Genomic DNA, 19,050 nt, shown 5'->3' on the forward strand with positions numbered 1-19,050 from the left:
GCCCCATCGGGTAATTTCACCTGTACTCCAGCTGACCGATGGTTCGTGTGCCCGTAACCATGGGAGTCTCAGCAGGATCTGATGACCTTACACAGCTGTCATCAAGCCCAACTACCATTATCCTGATTGCTACTGCACCAGGGGAACTGGGAAGAGCTGAGGCGAGCTGCCAGAATTGGTGCATTTAATGTGACGTGCCAATTCTTGGGTGTCTGTGAGCTGCTAATTTGAGGCTGTGAAAGATCCAATAACCATGGAGCTTGTTAGACTGTTAAAATTAGCCCACAGCTATCTGCTTTACCTTGGCTAGTTATCAAAAATAGGGGGAACCCCACAATTTTTTTTAAATTCTTTTTTATTTATTAGGTTAAACCAAGCTAAAACACCCTTTAATGGCACATGAAAGGCATTAAAGGGTGAAGGTATATAATATGTAGGGGGGTTGTGACATTATATAGACGCAAGTTAGCTATCTATAATATATTTCCATCCTCTATCTAGCTACTGTATAATTTTATTTTTTGTGTCTGAATATGTGTGTTTGTGTGTATTGGGACGTGGATGGGTATAGTGTTTTTTATGAGATGGTGAAGATTATAATTGTACATGACAAGACATGGCAAGAATCAGCATAACTAGTCACATGCTAAATGGCTGCAAGTCAAATTTATGTATGAGATAGCCAATATCATTGTCTAAAAAAAGAAGGTAGTCTCATGTTCAAAGCTGTAGTGGATGGTGAGATATGGCGCCTGAGAGTCAAAACTTCAAACCATTGTTGGTAACAGTTTGTTCCCCTTTAGCTTGTCACTGAATCTTTTAAAAATATTGTGCTTTTGGTTTATAGGAGTAATTAGAGAATAGTCGACTCATTGTTGTGCATGTCTGCTGAAATCAGGAAAACCATTCCCCTCATGGCTATTAACAGTGAGGTCAAATGAAGCCACAGAATAACTGGCAGAAGCAGTACGTGACCACTCTGAGCCAGCACAGGTCAGTGACAGGCAGAACAGGCAGGTTATTTGCCTGTGAATTCTTAGCCCCTTAAGAAAAACAAACAAACAAAACACAAAACTGTCAGATAACCCTTTTAATTGCCACAATTAACATCACATTATTAATTTTGAGCTTTTCTTGGTGTTAAAGGACAGAATATGAGGCGCCAACGGGGCCTCAGGGCTATTTCGTCACCGGGCTAGTGGTGTTTGGAGTTGTTGTGAATGGCCTCACTCGACTCCATGGCCCCGTCGGTGTCAATAAAAAGGTGCAAGGTGACCGGTATAGGGGATGATGGGGGATGATTCCATAATTATTTTCCCCCTGTTTGGTCTTGAAAGCTAACTGTTACTGGCTAGCACATTATGTTTTCATGATTTTTTTTAGTCCTTTTTAAAGCCAGAAAGTTGCCATTTGAAATGACTTTAGTTTTGTGCCATGTCTGTGATCTACTTTTCTTAAACAAAAGTAAACAACTGAATGAACATCCTCAGAACCAGGTGATTCCATAATGTTTTGCCAGGGGTTGTATATATAAGAGCCCAGGCCGCTGTGTAGAACATAAACATGACTTTATAATACTCACCTAAATGTTCGGTTCGGTGCAGAATGGTCAGATGCGGGTCTCCATTTTCCGGGTGCGGCGCCTCCTCTTTCGGCCATCATTGTCATCTTTCTTCTGAAGCCTGGGTGCATAACACATACTGCATCATTCAGACAGGCCGGAAATGAGGTCCTGCGCAGGGCAGATCAAAGTATTGTAGTGCGCCAAATCTGGTGGCAGGTTCCCTTTAAATAAAAATAAAAAAAATCTATACAAGGAGCTGCTGATAAGTCTTTGGCATTGTGATCTTTTTTTATTTCTATGGTAACAAATGTTACATCACATGAAAGGCTTATGTGTCTAATAAATTTTTTAAAAATTTTGTGTTTGTTTGCTTATAGCAACAGTGTTCTACACACAGGACAACAAAATAGCAGAGTCTAATGCAATATTCACAGCAACTGAGAGCAGAGGTTGATGAAATTCTTGTTTCTACAAGGAAAGTCCATGAAGGATATTCAGGATGATTAGTGTGGAGTGAATGTATTAGTCACTAATTGCAGAATAGTACAGTATTCAGGCTATTCAATATATTGTATAGTAATGGTATATTCGTCTCGCTATAGTCGGATGTCCCGCCCAGCCATTTTGGCGCCTGATTTGCAGCCTATAAACATGCTGGGCTTCTGAACCAATTACAGTATTGCCGCAGCCATCTTGGTTGTGGCATTACTGTGATTGGCTGGCCACTCAGCATCATAGGGTCTATAAAAGACCTTCCGTCGCCATTTTGCGCACATTGCGTCTGGAATCTGCGTTGTATCAGCATAGGGATAGAGCGAGCAGCTGCTAGGGAGAGTGGATGCCTCTTAATAACACAAAAAGCCCCTTTTCAGGGCTACCTGCAGTGTAGGTCAGTGTAGTGTAAAGCGGGACAGATTTCCTAGCAAGGATAGTGTTTAAAGTGGTATGTGTCACTAGCTCCAGAGTATCATCCAGAAACCAGAATACAATAGCTCTTTTAAGAGCTGATATCACTGAACAAAGTCAAGCAGGGAGGAAGAGATTGTGGATTAGGTAGGGAATTGGGACCTGTTTCCACAATATTTAGGGGTTCACAGCCTGCCTTCTGGCGTCCAGATCAGCCACATTAATACGTTGCTAGTGGCTTTTGCAAATACAAAGCAGGACTCTACCATTTTGTGCAGCTTGGTATAATGTACTCACTTGTACTTTCTCCACAATATTTTTGGGGTCAAAGTTTGCTTGGTTTGGGCCATCAACAGAATCATCATTAGATGAGCCTAGTCTGATGGCTGGTGATCACCGTTATGTGTGGGACAAGATCGGAATGCTTGCTGGACTTTATGACTTGAGTGAAACCATTGTGTCAGGAAGTGAAGAGGATGTGCAAACAACAGTAATAGTACAGAGAACTATAGAGCAGCCTGCAGTAAAAGAGTATAATGGAATGTACCATACCAAAAACGTTCAAGTGTTGTGCCCGCAGTAATGGGACAGAAATATTGTGCATAACTGTTACTAAAAGACTGTTGAAAAAGAACCCAGAATCTGTGTCTGTGAATCCCCTGAGGAAAAATCCTGGTCTTCAAGAGGGCAGGCACTCCATGACAAATCCCTTTCCCCTTGCTTTGTGGAGGTGGCTTGGGTGTGGACTACTGAAGGAGGACTGTTGCCGAGAAGCAGAATCACCTCTCACCTGAGACTACAGCCATGCGCCATCCCCGCAAAATGGTTACAGCCACCATTCTCAATGTTGCGAGTGGTGACTGTCAGGCTCCGTGAACACGTTGAGTTTTTGGTGAGTTTTTTTATGTCAGTATTTGTAAGCCAAAAACAGGAGTGGGTAAAAAATACAGAAGAGGTGTACGTACATGTTTCTATTATACTTTTCCTCTGATTGTTCCACTCCTGGTTTTGGCTACAAATACTGAGGTAAAAAACTCACCAAATGCTCAATGTGTGCACGGGGCCTCATTCCTCCAGGACACCTGCACAATTGAAAGCCAATAGCTCCTCAGAGAAATATAGTTCATTTTCTCCCAGAATTCAGTACAGAGGACAAGCACTTTTATAGAGCTAATAACCTGCAGAAAAACCCCATACTCGTAGGTTAAAAACTCTATCAGACATGACAGATTTACTTTGAGATTTTGTAGATAGAATTAGCATCTAAGGCTGAGGCCGCATGGGGATTTCTGTGAGTCCTCGCATGACACTCGGCTCACACTTGCAGCACAGCGGGAGCCAAGTGTCATGCGAGTGTCATGCGACTGTGGTCCGATCCTGCGATCAGACCACAGCTGCAGAGGGGAGGGCTAGTGCTGCGTAGGGGAGGGCCAGCGCTGCGGAGTAGAGGGAGGGATTTATCTCCCTATCTCCTCTGTTGCCGGCTGATTCGAGAATTGCACTCCAGTCACATTACATCGGTGTATTGCGAGTGCAATGTGATATTTCAGTCGTCCCCATAGCCTTGAATGGGTGCAAGTGAAACAGGATCTCATTCCACTCGCTCCGTATTACTCGTCGTGTGTTCTGACCTTAATAGTCCATTTATACCAGCCGATATGTAGCACTAAATGACAACTTGTTTGCTAATAGTTGATTGTTTAATTGCCTGTTTATATAAGCAGACTCTCTTTTTGATGCAAAAAGTAATGCAATTTTAGTAAATATAAAAAAGTGTATATAAACACCCCCTGAAAAAAAAATAATATATTTTTCTCCTTTATACATTGCTCGAGGACAGTGTATTGTAAAAAGTAAGGCATAGAATTTAAATCATAAGGTCACAAAATACTTTTTATGAGTGAACATAATTAGGGTATATTTTTTGAATGCCATAGAGTTTTTCTGAGTTATAGCCAAAGGTAGTTACAAGAGGAAGTAATATAATTAATTCCTCTATATAAATGGAAAAACAAATTGATCAGCTCACCCTCCAGGAAATGTTCACTCCGGAGAATAGGAGACTCACACACGGACCTTGCTAATGCTGCAACTATCCATAAATGAACACATTTTATCTTGCATATATCTTGTATATTCCATTTTGTACTTTTGGAGATTTTAATTATATCAAAAGTTATAATTTTAAATATACAGGTGCTTATCAATAAATTAGAATATCATCAAAAAGCTAAATTCAGTAATTCAATACAAAAAGGGAAACACATATATTATATAGAGTCATTACAAACATAGTTATCTATTTCAAGTGTTTATTTCTATTAATGTTGATGATTATGGCCTACAGCCAATGAAAACCCAAAAGTCATTATCTCAGAAAATTAGAATAATTGGCACAAAACACCTGCAAAGGCTTACTAAGCATTTAAAATGGTTCCTTAGTCTGGTTCAGTAGGCTACGCAATCATGGGGAAGACTGCTGACTTGATAGATGTCCAGAAGGCAGTCATTGACACACTCCACAAGGAAAGTAAGCCACAAAAGGTCATTGCTAAAGAAGCTGGCTCTTCAGAGTGCTGTATCCAAGTATATTAATAGAAGCTTGAGTGGAAGGAAAAGGTTTGGTAGAAAATGGTGCACAAGCAACCAGGATAACCGCAGCCTTGATAGGATTCTTAAGAAAAGGCCATTCAAAAATTTGGGAGAGATTCACAAGGAGTGGACTGCTGCTGGAGTGAGTGCTTCAAGAGCCACCACACACAGATGTATCCAGGACACGGGCTACAACTGTCACATTCCTTGTGTCAATCTAGTCATGACAATTAGACAAGGCTAGAAGTGTCTTACCTGGGCCAAGAAGAAAAAGAACTGGACTGTTGCTCAGTGGTACAAGCTGTTGTTGCAGATGAAAGTAAATTTCGCATTTCATTTGGAAATCAAAGTCCCAGAGTCTGGAGGAAGAGTGGAGAGGCCACAATCCAAGCTGCTTGAATTATAGAGTGCAGTTTCCACAATCAGTGATGGTTTGGGGAGCCATGTTATCTGCTGGTGTAAATCCACTGTGTTTTATTAAGACCAAAGTCAGCGCAGCCATCTCCCAGGAAATTTTAGAGCACTTCATGTTTCCCTTTGCCAACAAGTTTTCTGTATGATGTAAATTTCATTTTCCAGCAGGACTTGGCACCTGTCCACACTGCTAAAAGTACCAATACCTGGTTTAGTAACCACAGTAGCACTGTGCTTAATTGGCCAACAAACTTGCATGACCTAAACTCCCGTAGAGAATCTATGAGGTATCATCAAGAGGATGATTAGACACCAGATGCAACAAAGCAGACGAGCTGAAGGCTTCTATCAAAGCAACCTGGGTTTCCATAACACCTCAGCAGTGCCACAGGCTGATCGCCTCCATGCCACACCGCATTGATGCAGTAATTCATGCAAAAGGAGCCCTGACCAAGTATTCAGGGCATTTACTGTACAGACTTTTCAGTAAGCGCCAACATTTCTGGGTTTAAAATAATTTTTTCTAAATAGTCTTATAATAATTTTCTAATTTCCGAAATAATGACTTTTGGGTTTTCATTGTGTAAGCCATAATCATCAACATCAACAAAAATAAACACTTGAAATAGATCACTCTGTGTGTAATGACTCTATATAATATGTGTTTGCCTTTTTGTATTGAATTACTGAAATAAATTAACTTTTTGATGATATTCTAATTTATTGAGATGCATCTATATCTACCTGGAATATTTGTCTCTATGCTCTAATTCTTCTATATGTGCCATTTCTTTTTTAATCCCCTTTCTGCTTTGGATAAAGAAATAAACCTGCATAACTCTGGTGTTTTTCCAAACAAATGCTGGGCCAAACCCCCCTATTTAATTGTATTGGCCTGAAGGCTGGATAGGAGTTACACCCATAGCCCTAAAGCAACCTGACCCAATCCTTCATTACACAGACAACTAACAATTCATTCTGTAACTGATGGGCAAACAGGTGAGGATCTTCACTCCAAAGCTTCATATTCTGCACAGAACATGTAAACGAAGGAAGAAAAAGTCCAGCACGCACAAGGATCTTACCTGCACGATAAAATTCCTTTAAGGTATTAATTAAGGGGTGTAAAATGGGGAGCATCCAGTCAATTTTAGGATAAAAAGTATGTAAAAAAATATTGAAAGCATAGATAAAAACGGGATATTCCCAGCTAAAAAAAATGTGATCTTTCCATATGCGTATCAAACTAATACATAGTCCTTACTCAAATTTTTATTTATATTAAAAGTAAAGTTTTTTGCATTCTCTTTATCTGAAAAATGGTTGGATTCCCCCCATGTTTTCACATTATTATTACCACCTTGTGGGAGTGGGTTTTATCCGAGCCTAGGATTATAGGTGAGACAGATTATAACTTTTTATTATGTACTTATCAATTAAGAGGTATATGCCAGTGACTTGTATATGCTGCTGAATTGATGAGAGAAAGAAATGTTATTGTACAAATAAGATCCTTCTGCGGTGCTGGACTTTGTTTTGTGTTCATTTAATGTTTGTGCTTCGAAAACGCAGAGCTGATGGATAAATGACTTTTCTTGATTGAATAGATTCTGTGGCGCTGGTAAAGACGTGAAAAATCTGAAACGACTTGTTGGGACTAAAAAATCAGGAGACTTTATCTTCCAAACTGCGTTGGATATTAGTCCACAACACCGCAGACAACACAGGGGTCCGTATACTGTATAGTAATTCAAATTGAAGCTAAAATTATTGTCTTTTGAAACTAGAATGTTCTTCAGAATAATTGTATTAGAATATAATTCTTATATTTTTTTAAACAAATATTCAACTTCTGCAATGGTTACTTTTAGATCAGATTTCACTTTCTACAATCAATTTAAGTTTTGTTCATATTGCGACCTTCATCAGACCTCAATGAGTTTGGGTGTGTGCGCACATTTAGGATTTGCAGCAGATTTTTCTATTGGACTCACACTGTGAAAAGTCCATGTGTTTTGATGTGTGTCTGCTTTAGTTTTAAACACCGCAAAAGAGTTGGAAGAATTGACATGCTGCAAATTTAAAAAAAAAACACTTTGAGGTTAACTTCCCAAGATGAGTTTTTGGTATGTTTTTTTAAAGTTGTGTATTTCACTACGTAAAAAATATGGCGACTTATAATTGTAGAAACGTGGATGGGATTTATACACAACATGCCAATTTCTATTGTGAGTACCTTAAAAGCGAACGTCACCAGATTTGTCCTCTATAAACTGCGACCACCACCAGTGAACCCTTTTACAGTATTCTAGAATGCAGTATGTGTGTCCAGGCTGCCTTGTATAATGTAAAAAAAAATCTTTTATTAATATACTCACCTGCGAGAAGGTTAGGCCTATTGGGTGTCCTGGTCTCGGTCCAGCACCTCCTATCTTCTTCTGATCGCCATCCTCCTTCTTGCTTCGTGTGCATGATGCATCCTACATCATCCACACAGAGTCCTCCATTGTGCTCCTGCACATGCGCACTTCTCTCTGCCCTGCTGAGGGCAAAGCAAAGTACTGTAATGCCGAGGCCCGGGAAAGGTCAAAGAATCCCCGCACATGTGCACTACAATACTTTGATCTGCCCTTAGTTGAGCAGAGAGAAATGCGTGTGCACAGGAGTGCAATGGAAGACACTGTGTGGATGACGTAGAATGATCGCAAGAAGATAAGAGGCGCTGGACCGAGACCAGGACACCCATCAGGCCTGACTGCCCTGCAGATTACCGTAATATAATAAAAGATGTTTTTTTATGTTATACAGATCGGCTTTGGCACTTATATACAGCAATCTAGAATGTGTGCATAAGATTTCTTGACTCTCATAGGTTTTGCAGCTACTGTAAAAAAGCAGCTTTATATTTGCCTAAAAACCAATGGGAAAAAAACATGTAAAAATGCAGCAAAAATGCAAGGTGTGAACATAAACACAAGAATACAAGAGTACTATGTGCAAAAATAGACAAATTTTATTTAATTAAGTAAAAAAGGATCACAAACAGCCGTGCAATAAAACCTCGGTGTAAAACCAAGCTTGTAGGAAGATGTGACCGGGTAGGAAAGCAGAAGTAAAAATGACCCATACACATAACTTGATTGACAGGAGGAGAAAAGGGTATATGCACAATTGCAGTATAATGGGTGCATATACGCATAAGTAACTACCCTTCAATGACCCAGATAAGGCACAGGATATAAAGTGCAAAAGGTTACATTGTGGTACCACTAACAGTGCCAAAAGTCAGGGAATAGTGAATGGGTAGGTAGATAGAGGGGTCAAGTGACAGATATTATCAAGGCAGCACTGAACAGTAATTATGTGAGGCAGAGGTACTGTATAAATGTTTTTACCTAAAGTGCCCAGTGCAGGGTAATGTCCAGAGGAGATTCGAGCTGGTCACAATAATCCCAAAACATCCAGAGACCTCCAATGTACGTTTCGCTGAGGTTTTGCCTTCATCAGGGAGGGAACATAGCCTAAAGATTCAAATCTTCAAGGAAAAAATAAGCATTATTTTAGACATCTTTCTCACTTTGCTTGCACTGTACAACACCGCATTTTTTTTGTGGCAAAAATGCAACATGTGAACAAGTAATTTAATGAATTTCTGTAATTTCTTATGTCAAGAATAGTGTCTGTCATTGTCCAACGCTAATGAAACCGGCAAGCAAGAACATTGCTTCGTACGTGATAATTTAGAACATTTTCATTAGCAATCAGTAGTGCACAGTTACATTGCTGGCTATTTCACTGATTCTGTACTGTTGTATAAACTTGTTTGCACACACCAACATGTTCGTGCTTATTATGGCAATTTCATGTGTCATTCCATCATAAAGATGATTTGTTTCACTAAGAAAAAAATCAAAACACTTTCCATGCTGAGCTGCAAGGTCTCTGCTTCTGCTTACTATCAGCATTTTCTGTTCACTGCATTTAAAGGGAACCTGTCAACAGTTTTTTCTTATATAAGCTAATACCACCACCTTACTCTGTGCCTGTGTGGCATTCTAAAATGTTGTATATTGTGTACTAACCTCCCTGTATAGCTCTCAAAAACCTTTTGAATAGCTCCTGCGCTATGCAAATGTGGCACCCCTGAGGATGCAGTTGCCACAGGGTACTGCACCTCACCAGAGGTGCTGTATTCATCTTGGATACAGAGGAGGTCATTGCCGGTAAACCACAATTCATCAACATACACATATCTAGTTGCCCTCTCACCGGGACTGGGTTAGGGTAGGGTCATTTAGGTTGGTCACCATATTGTCTGGGGTCTCCCACCTACTAGCTCAGGAACCCCGGGGGTGCAACAACTGTCCAGGGGAGCAAGGCGACACACACACACACAGTCGATTGAGAAATCACCGGGAACCAAGTGAGAAGCAGGAGAACACGGTCGCTGAGGGGAGAGCTCATAACTCCCTCAGGACCAGCACAGACTTCAGGGTGTGGATCCCTAGGCTGGTGGGCACTGCAAGTCACATAGATCCAGGATTTGTGACCATAGGGTCTCCATCTATGAACGTGCGCTTCCTGCTATACGGGATGGGGGACTGAACAAACCCCAAGGACTCAGGTCCCAGCGTAGCTTCAAGCCGCAGGGACTTGCACAACACAGCGCAGGGAGGAAGGACTCACAGGGAAAACCCACTAGTTTTGACCTCCGAACTATCTGGGATCGGCTGCAGCACATCACAGCGGAGTCGGCAGTCCAACGGCGGGAGCAATTCAGTGAGAAAATGTGCCACCCCCATGCCTGCAGCCGGGCTGCTTGTATCCGGATCCGCAGTGTGGCTTGAGGGGTCTCCGGACCCGGGGGTCTCGCGGACAGTTCAAATAAAAAGGGGGATTGGTAGTATGTGGGATTTTCTATATAGTTCGTGACGCCACCCACGACGTGTGGTAAGATGCGGTACCACCGCTGCTATTAGGGAGCACCCGGGGGCGTTGGGACAGCAGCTAGTTGTTTTTAACCCTCTGTGGGTAGGGGTGGATGCCCCGGGACCCAGTGTCACTGTGCTGAAGATGGTGGCTGAAAGGGCCGGCGCGCCCTGTCGGACCGGGGGATGTTAGTGTACTTACAGTCAAAGAAATCACACAAGTCCAGCGGTAAACCAAGGTGCCAGTGGCTGGCCGCCACGGCCGGGTGTATTCTGTATTCTGGTCCCTCACCCAGGGTGATGGTCTGTATCACTTTCCTCTGCACGGTTTTGTTCTCTTTGGACTTCCCAGTGTGGAACACGGGAGTCCGCTCCCAGAACTTTGGGTGGGAGCCTTGCCCGCAGACGCTGACCCATGGGATCTAAAGGGGCCCTGGCGGATGCCCTATTCCCCGCAGTAGGCTGCTGGTCTGCTCTTTTGGGACTTTGGGTGGGACAGGACCTCTAATCCTGTCCTCAACTGGTGAATTAACAAAGCCAGTGGTTCCGGTCCTTGCTTCAGGGTCCAGGTACCCCCTCTGTGCACGGTTTCCGGGTCGGTTCTCCAGTGTCGGTACCGGCGGGCTCCTACCCTGTCCCGGTCCACCTCGGATCTCCAGCAGCCGTCTTCCCATCTCCTGACAGACACGGACCCCCGTCTGCCACCTAGCCAGTACGCCGGGGCTCCAACCCCGACGCCTTTCCTCTCTGCCTTCCACTTGAACTTCCACTTGGACTTTCTCCTCTCCTCTCCTCTCTCTTACTCCAAGGACTCTCACACTCTCTCTTCTCCCCTTGATTCCCTCCCCTGGATCCTCTAGACCCCTAGGTGGGCATTTTTCTTCTGCCTGGTCCCTCCCACTGGTGTGACTTTCCTACCCTGGGGGGGTGACTAGGGTTTTGTTGGCTCAGTGTAACCCTATGAGGGACGGTATTGTGTGGGGGTCTAATTTGTGTGTGACCACCTTGCGGCCCCAGGGCGTCACTTTCCCCTTTGGTTTAATACAGACCGTCCGCGGGCTGTCTGACCACTGACATTTATTTTTATGGCAACTGTAAATGGAAAAAAAAACGGATAACATGTAAAAACATAAAATATTAAACATTTCTTCCCTTTCAGGAGGCACATTTCTTAAACGTTTCCAACAACCAGACCACTTTCCCATTGCACCCGCCACCCAAGAAAACTTGTTCTACAGGTCTTGGCAGTGACTGGGCCTTGGCCTACTCCACCGCAGGCCCTTCCTCCAATCAAACTCTCCAGAGGCTGTGACGGTGCATAACAAGAAAGTGGTTGTGGGTTTATTTACAAGGCCCAATAGTTTTTGGGTTGGCCTGCCAGTTCTCAGCCTTGGTCCATTTTAAAACAGTAGTATTTTTCAACGGGGGTAGCCGGGAACCGCTATCTTACTCTTTCTCTACAGCTGGAGATGGTGGGGGGGTGGAGGCACTGCTGCACATCAACCTTCACCCACTTCTTCACATCGAGGGCGAACCCCCCTCCTCTCTCCACAGTGCCGGGTATATGAAACCATATCTCCGGGCTCCAGGTCTCGATCTGGGTGACCTGTGGGCAGGTGAGGGGCTATATCCCTCCGGGACACGAAGATCTCTGCATCCATGCCCGGCTCATAAATGAACCCCAACCCCTTTTTGGGGTTAAAATGGTGGACCTGCCCACGGTAAGTCGGGCTCCGCACCCGGAATGTAGCTTGCCGGAGTTGGTCCTTCTCCTGATATGTCTGGGACAACACCTCTGCCTTTCTTTTCTCCTGGGCAGCTATCTCCTTCTTGAGCTGCCTCTGCTGTCGCTCCCAGTATGGAACGCGGTCTTCGGGCTCCTCCCCCTGCTCGGGAGCTCGGCTCACACGAATGCCCTCACTGCCGGCTCGCTCCAACCGGCTCCATTCTCGGCTGAGGGCTCCGCTGCACATTAGCCTGCTCTGCTCCCCTGCAGGTATATCCCGGCTGCCCCACAGCCGGGACTGGGTATGGGTCGGCAGTCTGGGTTGCTGCTGCAGCTGACTTCCGGGCCGGCTCTGCCTCTGACACGGCCTGGCAGGCTGCCGGGGTCGGTGTCGTCATATGCGCGGCAATTCTCAGGGCTGGGGGTGACATCATCTTCAGCTCGGCAAGACTCGGGGCCGGAAGGGATGTCTTCCGGGCTTTGGTCTGGCGTGGGGCTGGTACGGGTGCCGGAGCGGTGGCGTGCTCGTGGCCCAAGGTCCCTGTTGCCGGGTCCTCGCGGGTAGATGCAACGGGTTCCGCTGCCATGGCTTGGGGCAGCGGACTGATTGGGGCACTAGCTGCAGGTACAGGCGGCGAGGGAGGTGACATGGCGGACGGGGGCAGACCGAGCTCCTCAGCTGGTTGGGCTGGTTCCGGTGGAACATAGGGTCGTGGGTTGCTTACCCGCTCCTCCGAGGCCATCTCCTCTTTGCGTGCCCAAACGGCTGCAGCCAGGTCCCTCATCTCAGCCGGCCATCTTGCCAGCATGTAGTTGGCTTGGGCCTGGATTTTGCGGCACATCCGTGTGGTCTGGGCTTCCACCCAGTCAGCAGTCCCGGGAACAGGCTCCTTCATGTTCGGGCTGCCGGACCGGTGAGACATCCTCTCTTGATGGTGTCAAGGAATGGAAGATGGCAGAGTCTTGATGTCCCTGCCTCTTATCTCCTTGGGTCACATGCCGCAGTTTCCGCCCTCCCCCTTGGTTTTTCAGGAGCAGTCTCTTAGCGCGCCTCACTAGTTTCTATTCTCTTCTGGTCTCGGGAGACACTTCCTTCCGCCCGCGTTCCCCGGGGGCGGGGCTTCAACTTTGCGCTCTTTCTCGGGGAAGAAGACGCTGCATTGTCGTTTTTCATGCCCAAAGATGGCGGCAAAATGGCGGATTTTCAATATTTTTACAGCGGAGCACTGCTGACAGTCCAGAACAAGGCGCACTTCCATCAGGTAGGTGGATGGGTTACTATCCTGATCGTGACGCCAGGTTTCGAGGTGTGCCAGCAGCCGGGCTGCTTGGATCTGGATCCGCAGTGTGGCTCGAGGGGTCTCTGGACCCGGGGGTGTCGCGGACACTTCAAATAAAAAGGGGGATTATTTGTATGTGGGATTTTCTATATAGTTCGTGACGCCACCCACGGCGTGTGGTAAGATGCAGTACCACCGCTGCTATTAGGGAGCACCCGAGGGCGTTGGTATGGAAGCTAGTTGTTTTTAACCCTCTGGGGGTAGGGTTGGATGCTCCGGGGCCCAGTGTCACTGTGCTGAGGATGGTAGCTGCAGGGGCCGGCTCGCCCGGTTGGACCGGGGGATGTTAGTGTACTCACAGTCAAAGAAATCACACAAGTCCAGCGGTAAAACAAGGTGCCAGTGGCCGGCTGCCGCGGCCGGGTGTATTCTGGTCCCTCACCCGGGGTGATGGTCTGTGTCACTTTCCTCTGCACGGTTTAGTTCTCTTTGGACTTCCCGGTGTGGAACACAGGAGTCCGCTCCCAGAACTTTGGGTGGGAGCCTTGCCCACAGACGCTGACCCGTGGGATCTAAAGGGGCCCTGGCGGATGCCCTATCCCCCGCGGTGGGCTGCTGGTCTGCTCTTTTGGGACTTTGGGTGGGACAGGACCTCTAATCCTGGCTCGGTGTAACCTTATGAGGAACAGTGTTGTGTGGGGGTCTAATTTGTGTGTGACCACCTGGCGGCGCCAGGTCGTCACATAAACAACCTAAACAGCAACTGCTGTTTCGTCTAATCCTTTCCGCGCCCCGCGCTCCCATATTGGAGTGGTCTACTACCCCCATCATCCCCCCTGGGGCCTGAGCTCTGCCTGTGGAGAACTGGACAATTTGAGCTGCATTATGATCTGCCCCAGAGAGAGAAACAGATATCTCGCAGCGGTGGCTCCCATCATAGCTGCACACCACAAGGGTGGTGTCATGAAGATAAACTTTATCCTACTCCCCTGTAAATAACCCCATCCCCATTTTTACTGTAACCGATGCGGTCATGGAACCGAGCCAAGCCGCTGTGACACCCCAAACCGGCTCAGTGAGGAGTAACCCAAAAACCACAGAGACCCCGTGGACGCGTCACAAATCCAACCGGTCCAGTCAGCTGGACGTCATTGCAGCAGCTCCTGTCCCTCCTCTCCATAGCTAATTGCCATCCTCTCAATCTGATTGATGTGGATGACGCAGTTGGTTCTAGGAAGTTTCGCCCCCAGCAGTTCGCCCCCAGCATTTTGCTCCCAGCATTTTGCCCCCAGCATTTCGCCCCCAGCATTTCGCCCCCAGGTACACTTTGCCCCGAACATTTCGCCCCCAGCATTTCGCCCCCAGGATGTTTCGCCCCCGCACATTTCGCCCCCGCACATTTCGCCCCCAGCAGTTCGCCCCCGGATGTTTTGCCCGCGGATGTTTCGCCCCCAGCAGTTCGCCCCCGGACATTTCGCTCCCAGCAGTTCGCCCCCGGATGTTTCGCCCCCAGCAGTTCGCCCCCGGACGTTTCACCCCCAGATGTTTCACCCCCAGCAGTTCGCCCCCGGAGGTTTTGCCCCCGGATGTTTCGCCCCCAGCAGTTCGCCCCCGGATGTTTCGCCCCCAGCAGTTCGCCCTCAGGATGTTTTTCCCATTTCGCCCCCGCACATTTCGCCAACAGCAGTTCGCCCACGGATATTTCGCCCCCATCTTTTTGCCCCCAGATGTTTCGGCCCCAAATTAGGCAGGGAATTTTAGCCTTATATTTTAGCCCTAAGACCTTTTTCACAGTAGGCACTTACCCAAGTGCTAAGCACTGGAAAATCGCTAAGAAGATTGCCAATTTTGAATATATAAGTCAATGGCTGGAAAAGCGAGGTGTTGTTTCGGCCGGCTCTTTTTATTTTATTACAGGAGCTATTTTTGAGCACTTAGCGTTCATCAATAGCCTGTATCTTATGGGTCATTACTGAGAGCGCTCACAAAAGCGCTCTCAAAAATGCCAGTAAAGCACCTGCTTTGGCGTTCTAAAACAGTGGCAGCATAAGGGTGCTTTCACACTTCCGCTACATATGCACTACAGGCCGCCTGTTCGCTTTTGTAATGCTGCCGTTCCACTAACCTGCAGCGGAACGAAAAGAAGAAAATGCTCTTCTTTTTGTTCTGACACTGCTGGCGGAATGCGGCATTAAGAAAGCGAACGGGCGGCTGCAGATTGCGGAACCCAGCCGTTCACTTCTATAGGCAATGCAAGCGGAATGCAAGCATTCCACCAGCATTGCCCCGAGGTCAGCTGGATGTCACATCCAGAGCGGATTGACCTCTGGCGGCCCCAAACACAAGTGTGAAACCACTCTAAAATTACAGTGTGCAAGAGGCCTAAAATCAAAACAATCGTGAACTTTTACCTGACTCAGCACTGACCTGCATTATTGCACGTTTTGTTGCAGATGTAACATGTAGCAGGTCAGATGTCCTGCAAGTTACATTAGACTAGCTTTTATTCCATCTGTACATCAAAATATAGCAGTGTCTGAATCTCCACAAAGAGAAAGGTGTACTGCCACAAAAAATCAGCCAGCTTCCACAGCAATTCACTTTCTACAACTATGAATTCAGTTCTGTCCAGACGTGGAAGGAGGACGTTGGTCCATGAGAATCACATTTTACTACTTTTCCAAAAGAACTGCTGATGATGTCCATTCCATCTGTTATGTGAAAAACGGTCGACTTGCAAGGGACGTGTTTGAACCAATGAAGAATCTGGCGAAGTTGTGAAAGTAGTCAATCTTCACAGTCACGCAGCACAAGCTGCAAGACCTGAATCAATCCGACTTGTTAATGAGGCAGTCACCATGGCAAGGACAACACAGCAGACACCACAACAAATTCTCACAGACGTCATTTCAGGAGCCCATTCTAATGTAGTAGCACTTCTCCCAAGGAAAGCATCACTGAAGAGAACAATACGATTAGCAAGGCAACTTGGCAATATCCCAAGGTTACCTCAAACCCTTGATCAACTTGTTATCCTCCTGGAGTTGCAGGAGATCAGTATTGATGGTGTCCAGCAGCAGTTCCTTCTGCAGGACTCTGGTAAGCTACTTAACCATTTAACATTGTATTAAAACATATCCATTATGCATAATTATTGCAAACTTTCTTTTGCACAAATGTGAAAAATGCTACACTATAAGGTGCTGAAATAAAATACTATGTGATTTTTGCCTTCAAGGAAAGCTTTGAGGGTAATATAGTGTAGTGAGGCCTACTGATTCCAACTAGTGTTGGCCGATCACTGGAAAGATAGGATCAGATCGGGCCGATCATACCGAAAGATTGGAATTAATTCTGATCCAATCTCCAGAGCTAGATATATATATGCTCACTGTACGCCCGAACAGTGTGTGTGTATATATATATGTGGGTGGGTGATGGTGGTCTGGCACTTTTGGAACTTTGTAATGCAATAAAGGATTTGTATAGGACTTCAGCAGCGCGGAGCTCTTTCTTCATGGATGCATGTTAAGTACGGGCGGAAGCCAAACCCTGCTCTAGCAGCACACTGAGTCCTCAGTAGAGTTGAGCGATGTTCGAGGTTCGCCAATTTCATGTTCGAGTGATTTTGGGGGTGCTCGAGATCGAACTCGAATGCGAGCTTTTTGCTAAAAGCTCGACAGCTCGAGTTACGTTCGAGAACGGTTCGATCAGCAAAAAGCCTATCTAGTTACTAGCTGGCTTTTCACTGTAATAGTGTGAGTCACTGTGATTCACACTATTATCAAATGTCAGCGTATAGTGTGCGGGGGGGACGCGGTTTAGATCTGTGCTGCTGAGAGAATGCCAATCGCCATTTTCTTTTTTCTTTTTCCTAAGCGCACGTGTAGTGGGGCGGGCCAGAATGTCAGCCAATCCCAGACACACACACAGCTAAGTGGATTTTTGCCAGACAAGCAACGGCATGTGTGATAGGCTGTGAATGTCACATGTCCTTGCCTTATAAATATGGCCATTTTCCCTCACGCCGCCATTATCTGCCTTCTGCGTGTGGGTGACAGTCACGGCTCACGCTGCTGCTGCCGCCGCTGATCCTGTTGTGTGCACAAATAGACATAGTGCAAGCTACACAGTGCTGTAGGGATTAGGGAGGGACTGCAGGCTATTTCAGCTCTTTTCAGGGCTGATTTCCAGGCGTACATAGCCATACCTGCTAGGCAGGTCCATGCAAACGCTGTATACAGCTTTAGATAACAGCGTCTGTGTACCTCAGCTCAGGGAATTCCTTGCTGCATTTTTTCATTAGGAGGGATAGAAAGTGAGGCTTCCTTTACTGTCCTGGTAGCCACAGAACCCAGGCACTCTACCCACCTGGTCATTTTTTGCCACGCTATTTTATTTGCACAAAGAACTGACACTTTTTCTGCCATCCTAAAAGTGTCTGGAATACTAAGTAAGGCCCGTTTCACACGTCAGTGAAAAACACTAACCTTTTTCACTGGCGTGTAAAACACGCACATGTCCCTCCGTGTGCCGTGAATTACGGCACACGTGGGTTGTCTAAGTGCAATCCGGGCTCCGTTCTCCGTGGCCCGTGATTGCACTTAGAGATTAACTCACCTGTGTGCGCTCCCGCTCTCCATGGTGCTGATCGCTCCCGCGGTGCAACATCTGGCCGGCACTGACCCCCGCAGCAGCTGCTTCCGGGTCGGCTGTGTCGTGCATCATGAATATGCGCGACAGTAATGAGCCGGCTCAGAAGCAGCAGGGAGAACAGGCTGCAGAGAGCGTCGCTGGAACCGGGTGAGTTAAAATGCTTTTTATTTTAGAAGCACGTTTTTTTCTGGCACGTGTCTCACGGATCACACCACTGCGTGGTCCGTGGGACATCAGTGATGCCAGAAAAAAATGGACATGTCTCCGTGCGGCAATCACGGACACGCGGGTACGCCGCATTGATTTAGTCATAGAAAAATCCCCAATTGTGAAAATATTAAATTTTATTCAAATAGAAAATTACCACCAATATGTGCACTTAGATATACAACTCAATTGTCTTACGCCAATTAGATGGCAACCCCTGATCTTGAATATCAAGACCAGGGTTTACAAATAACCAAAAAAGACAAATTGATACAATTTAAAATGCATAACCATGATGTTGGTTCACAGCAGGACACATTGCAATAACCAAACTTAACTTGGTGTCTCCTAATGGAACTATGTTGGCACAGCGTGCTTATCTGTAGTCCCAATCAAAGATTTTCATCCAGGAGTATCCATATGACGTTTGGAAAGTTAGTCCTTAAGCAGGTATAATGAACCGCCAGCTATATAATAATCAAGACGTCTCCACCTCGACGCGTTTCCCCACGCTAGGACACGTGGTTCATCAGGAGGTTGTCAGATAATATAGTTTCAGGTATGCAGGTCCATGGCGCCAGATAGCAGATCAGCAGCATAGCAGTAAACACTGTCTTGATAGCATGCTCCCGTCCTCCAGGCGTCATGATGTCAATGTCAATGACGCCTGGAGGACGGGAGCATGCTATCAAGACAGTGTTTACTGCTATGCTGCTGATCTGCTATCTGGCGCCATGGACCTGCATACCTGAAACTATATTATCTGACAACCTCCTG

General features: G+C 46.1%; 1 protein-coding gene across 4 annotated transcripts in view; it reads left to right on the plus strand.

The window, feature by feature from the left end:
• The first annotated feature begins 6,446 nt into the window (after positions 1-6,446).
• The window catches only part of LOC142290493 (retinol dehydrogenase 7-like), an 81,777-nt gene continuing 69,173 nt past the window's right edge, over positions 6,447-19,050 (plus strand). Inside the window, exons 1-2 of one of the 4 annotated variants that reach the window (XM_075334455.1) lie at positions 6,484-6,584; positions 7,084-7,205. The gene's annotated coding sequence lies outside the window, so the exon portion shown is untranslated. The other 3 variants (XM_075334458.1, XM_075334457.1, XM_075334456.1) reach the window with 3 other exon arrangements.

The sequence above is a fragment of the Anomaloglossus baeobatrachus genome, chromosome 2 (assembly GCF_048569485.1).
Source record: "Anomaloglossus baeobatrachus isolate aAnoBae1 chromosome 2, aAnoBae1.hap1, whole genome shotgun sequence".
Lineage (NCBI taxonomy): Eukaryota > Metazoa > Chordata > Amphibia > Anura > Aromobatidae > Anomaloglossus > Anomaloglossus baeobatrachus.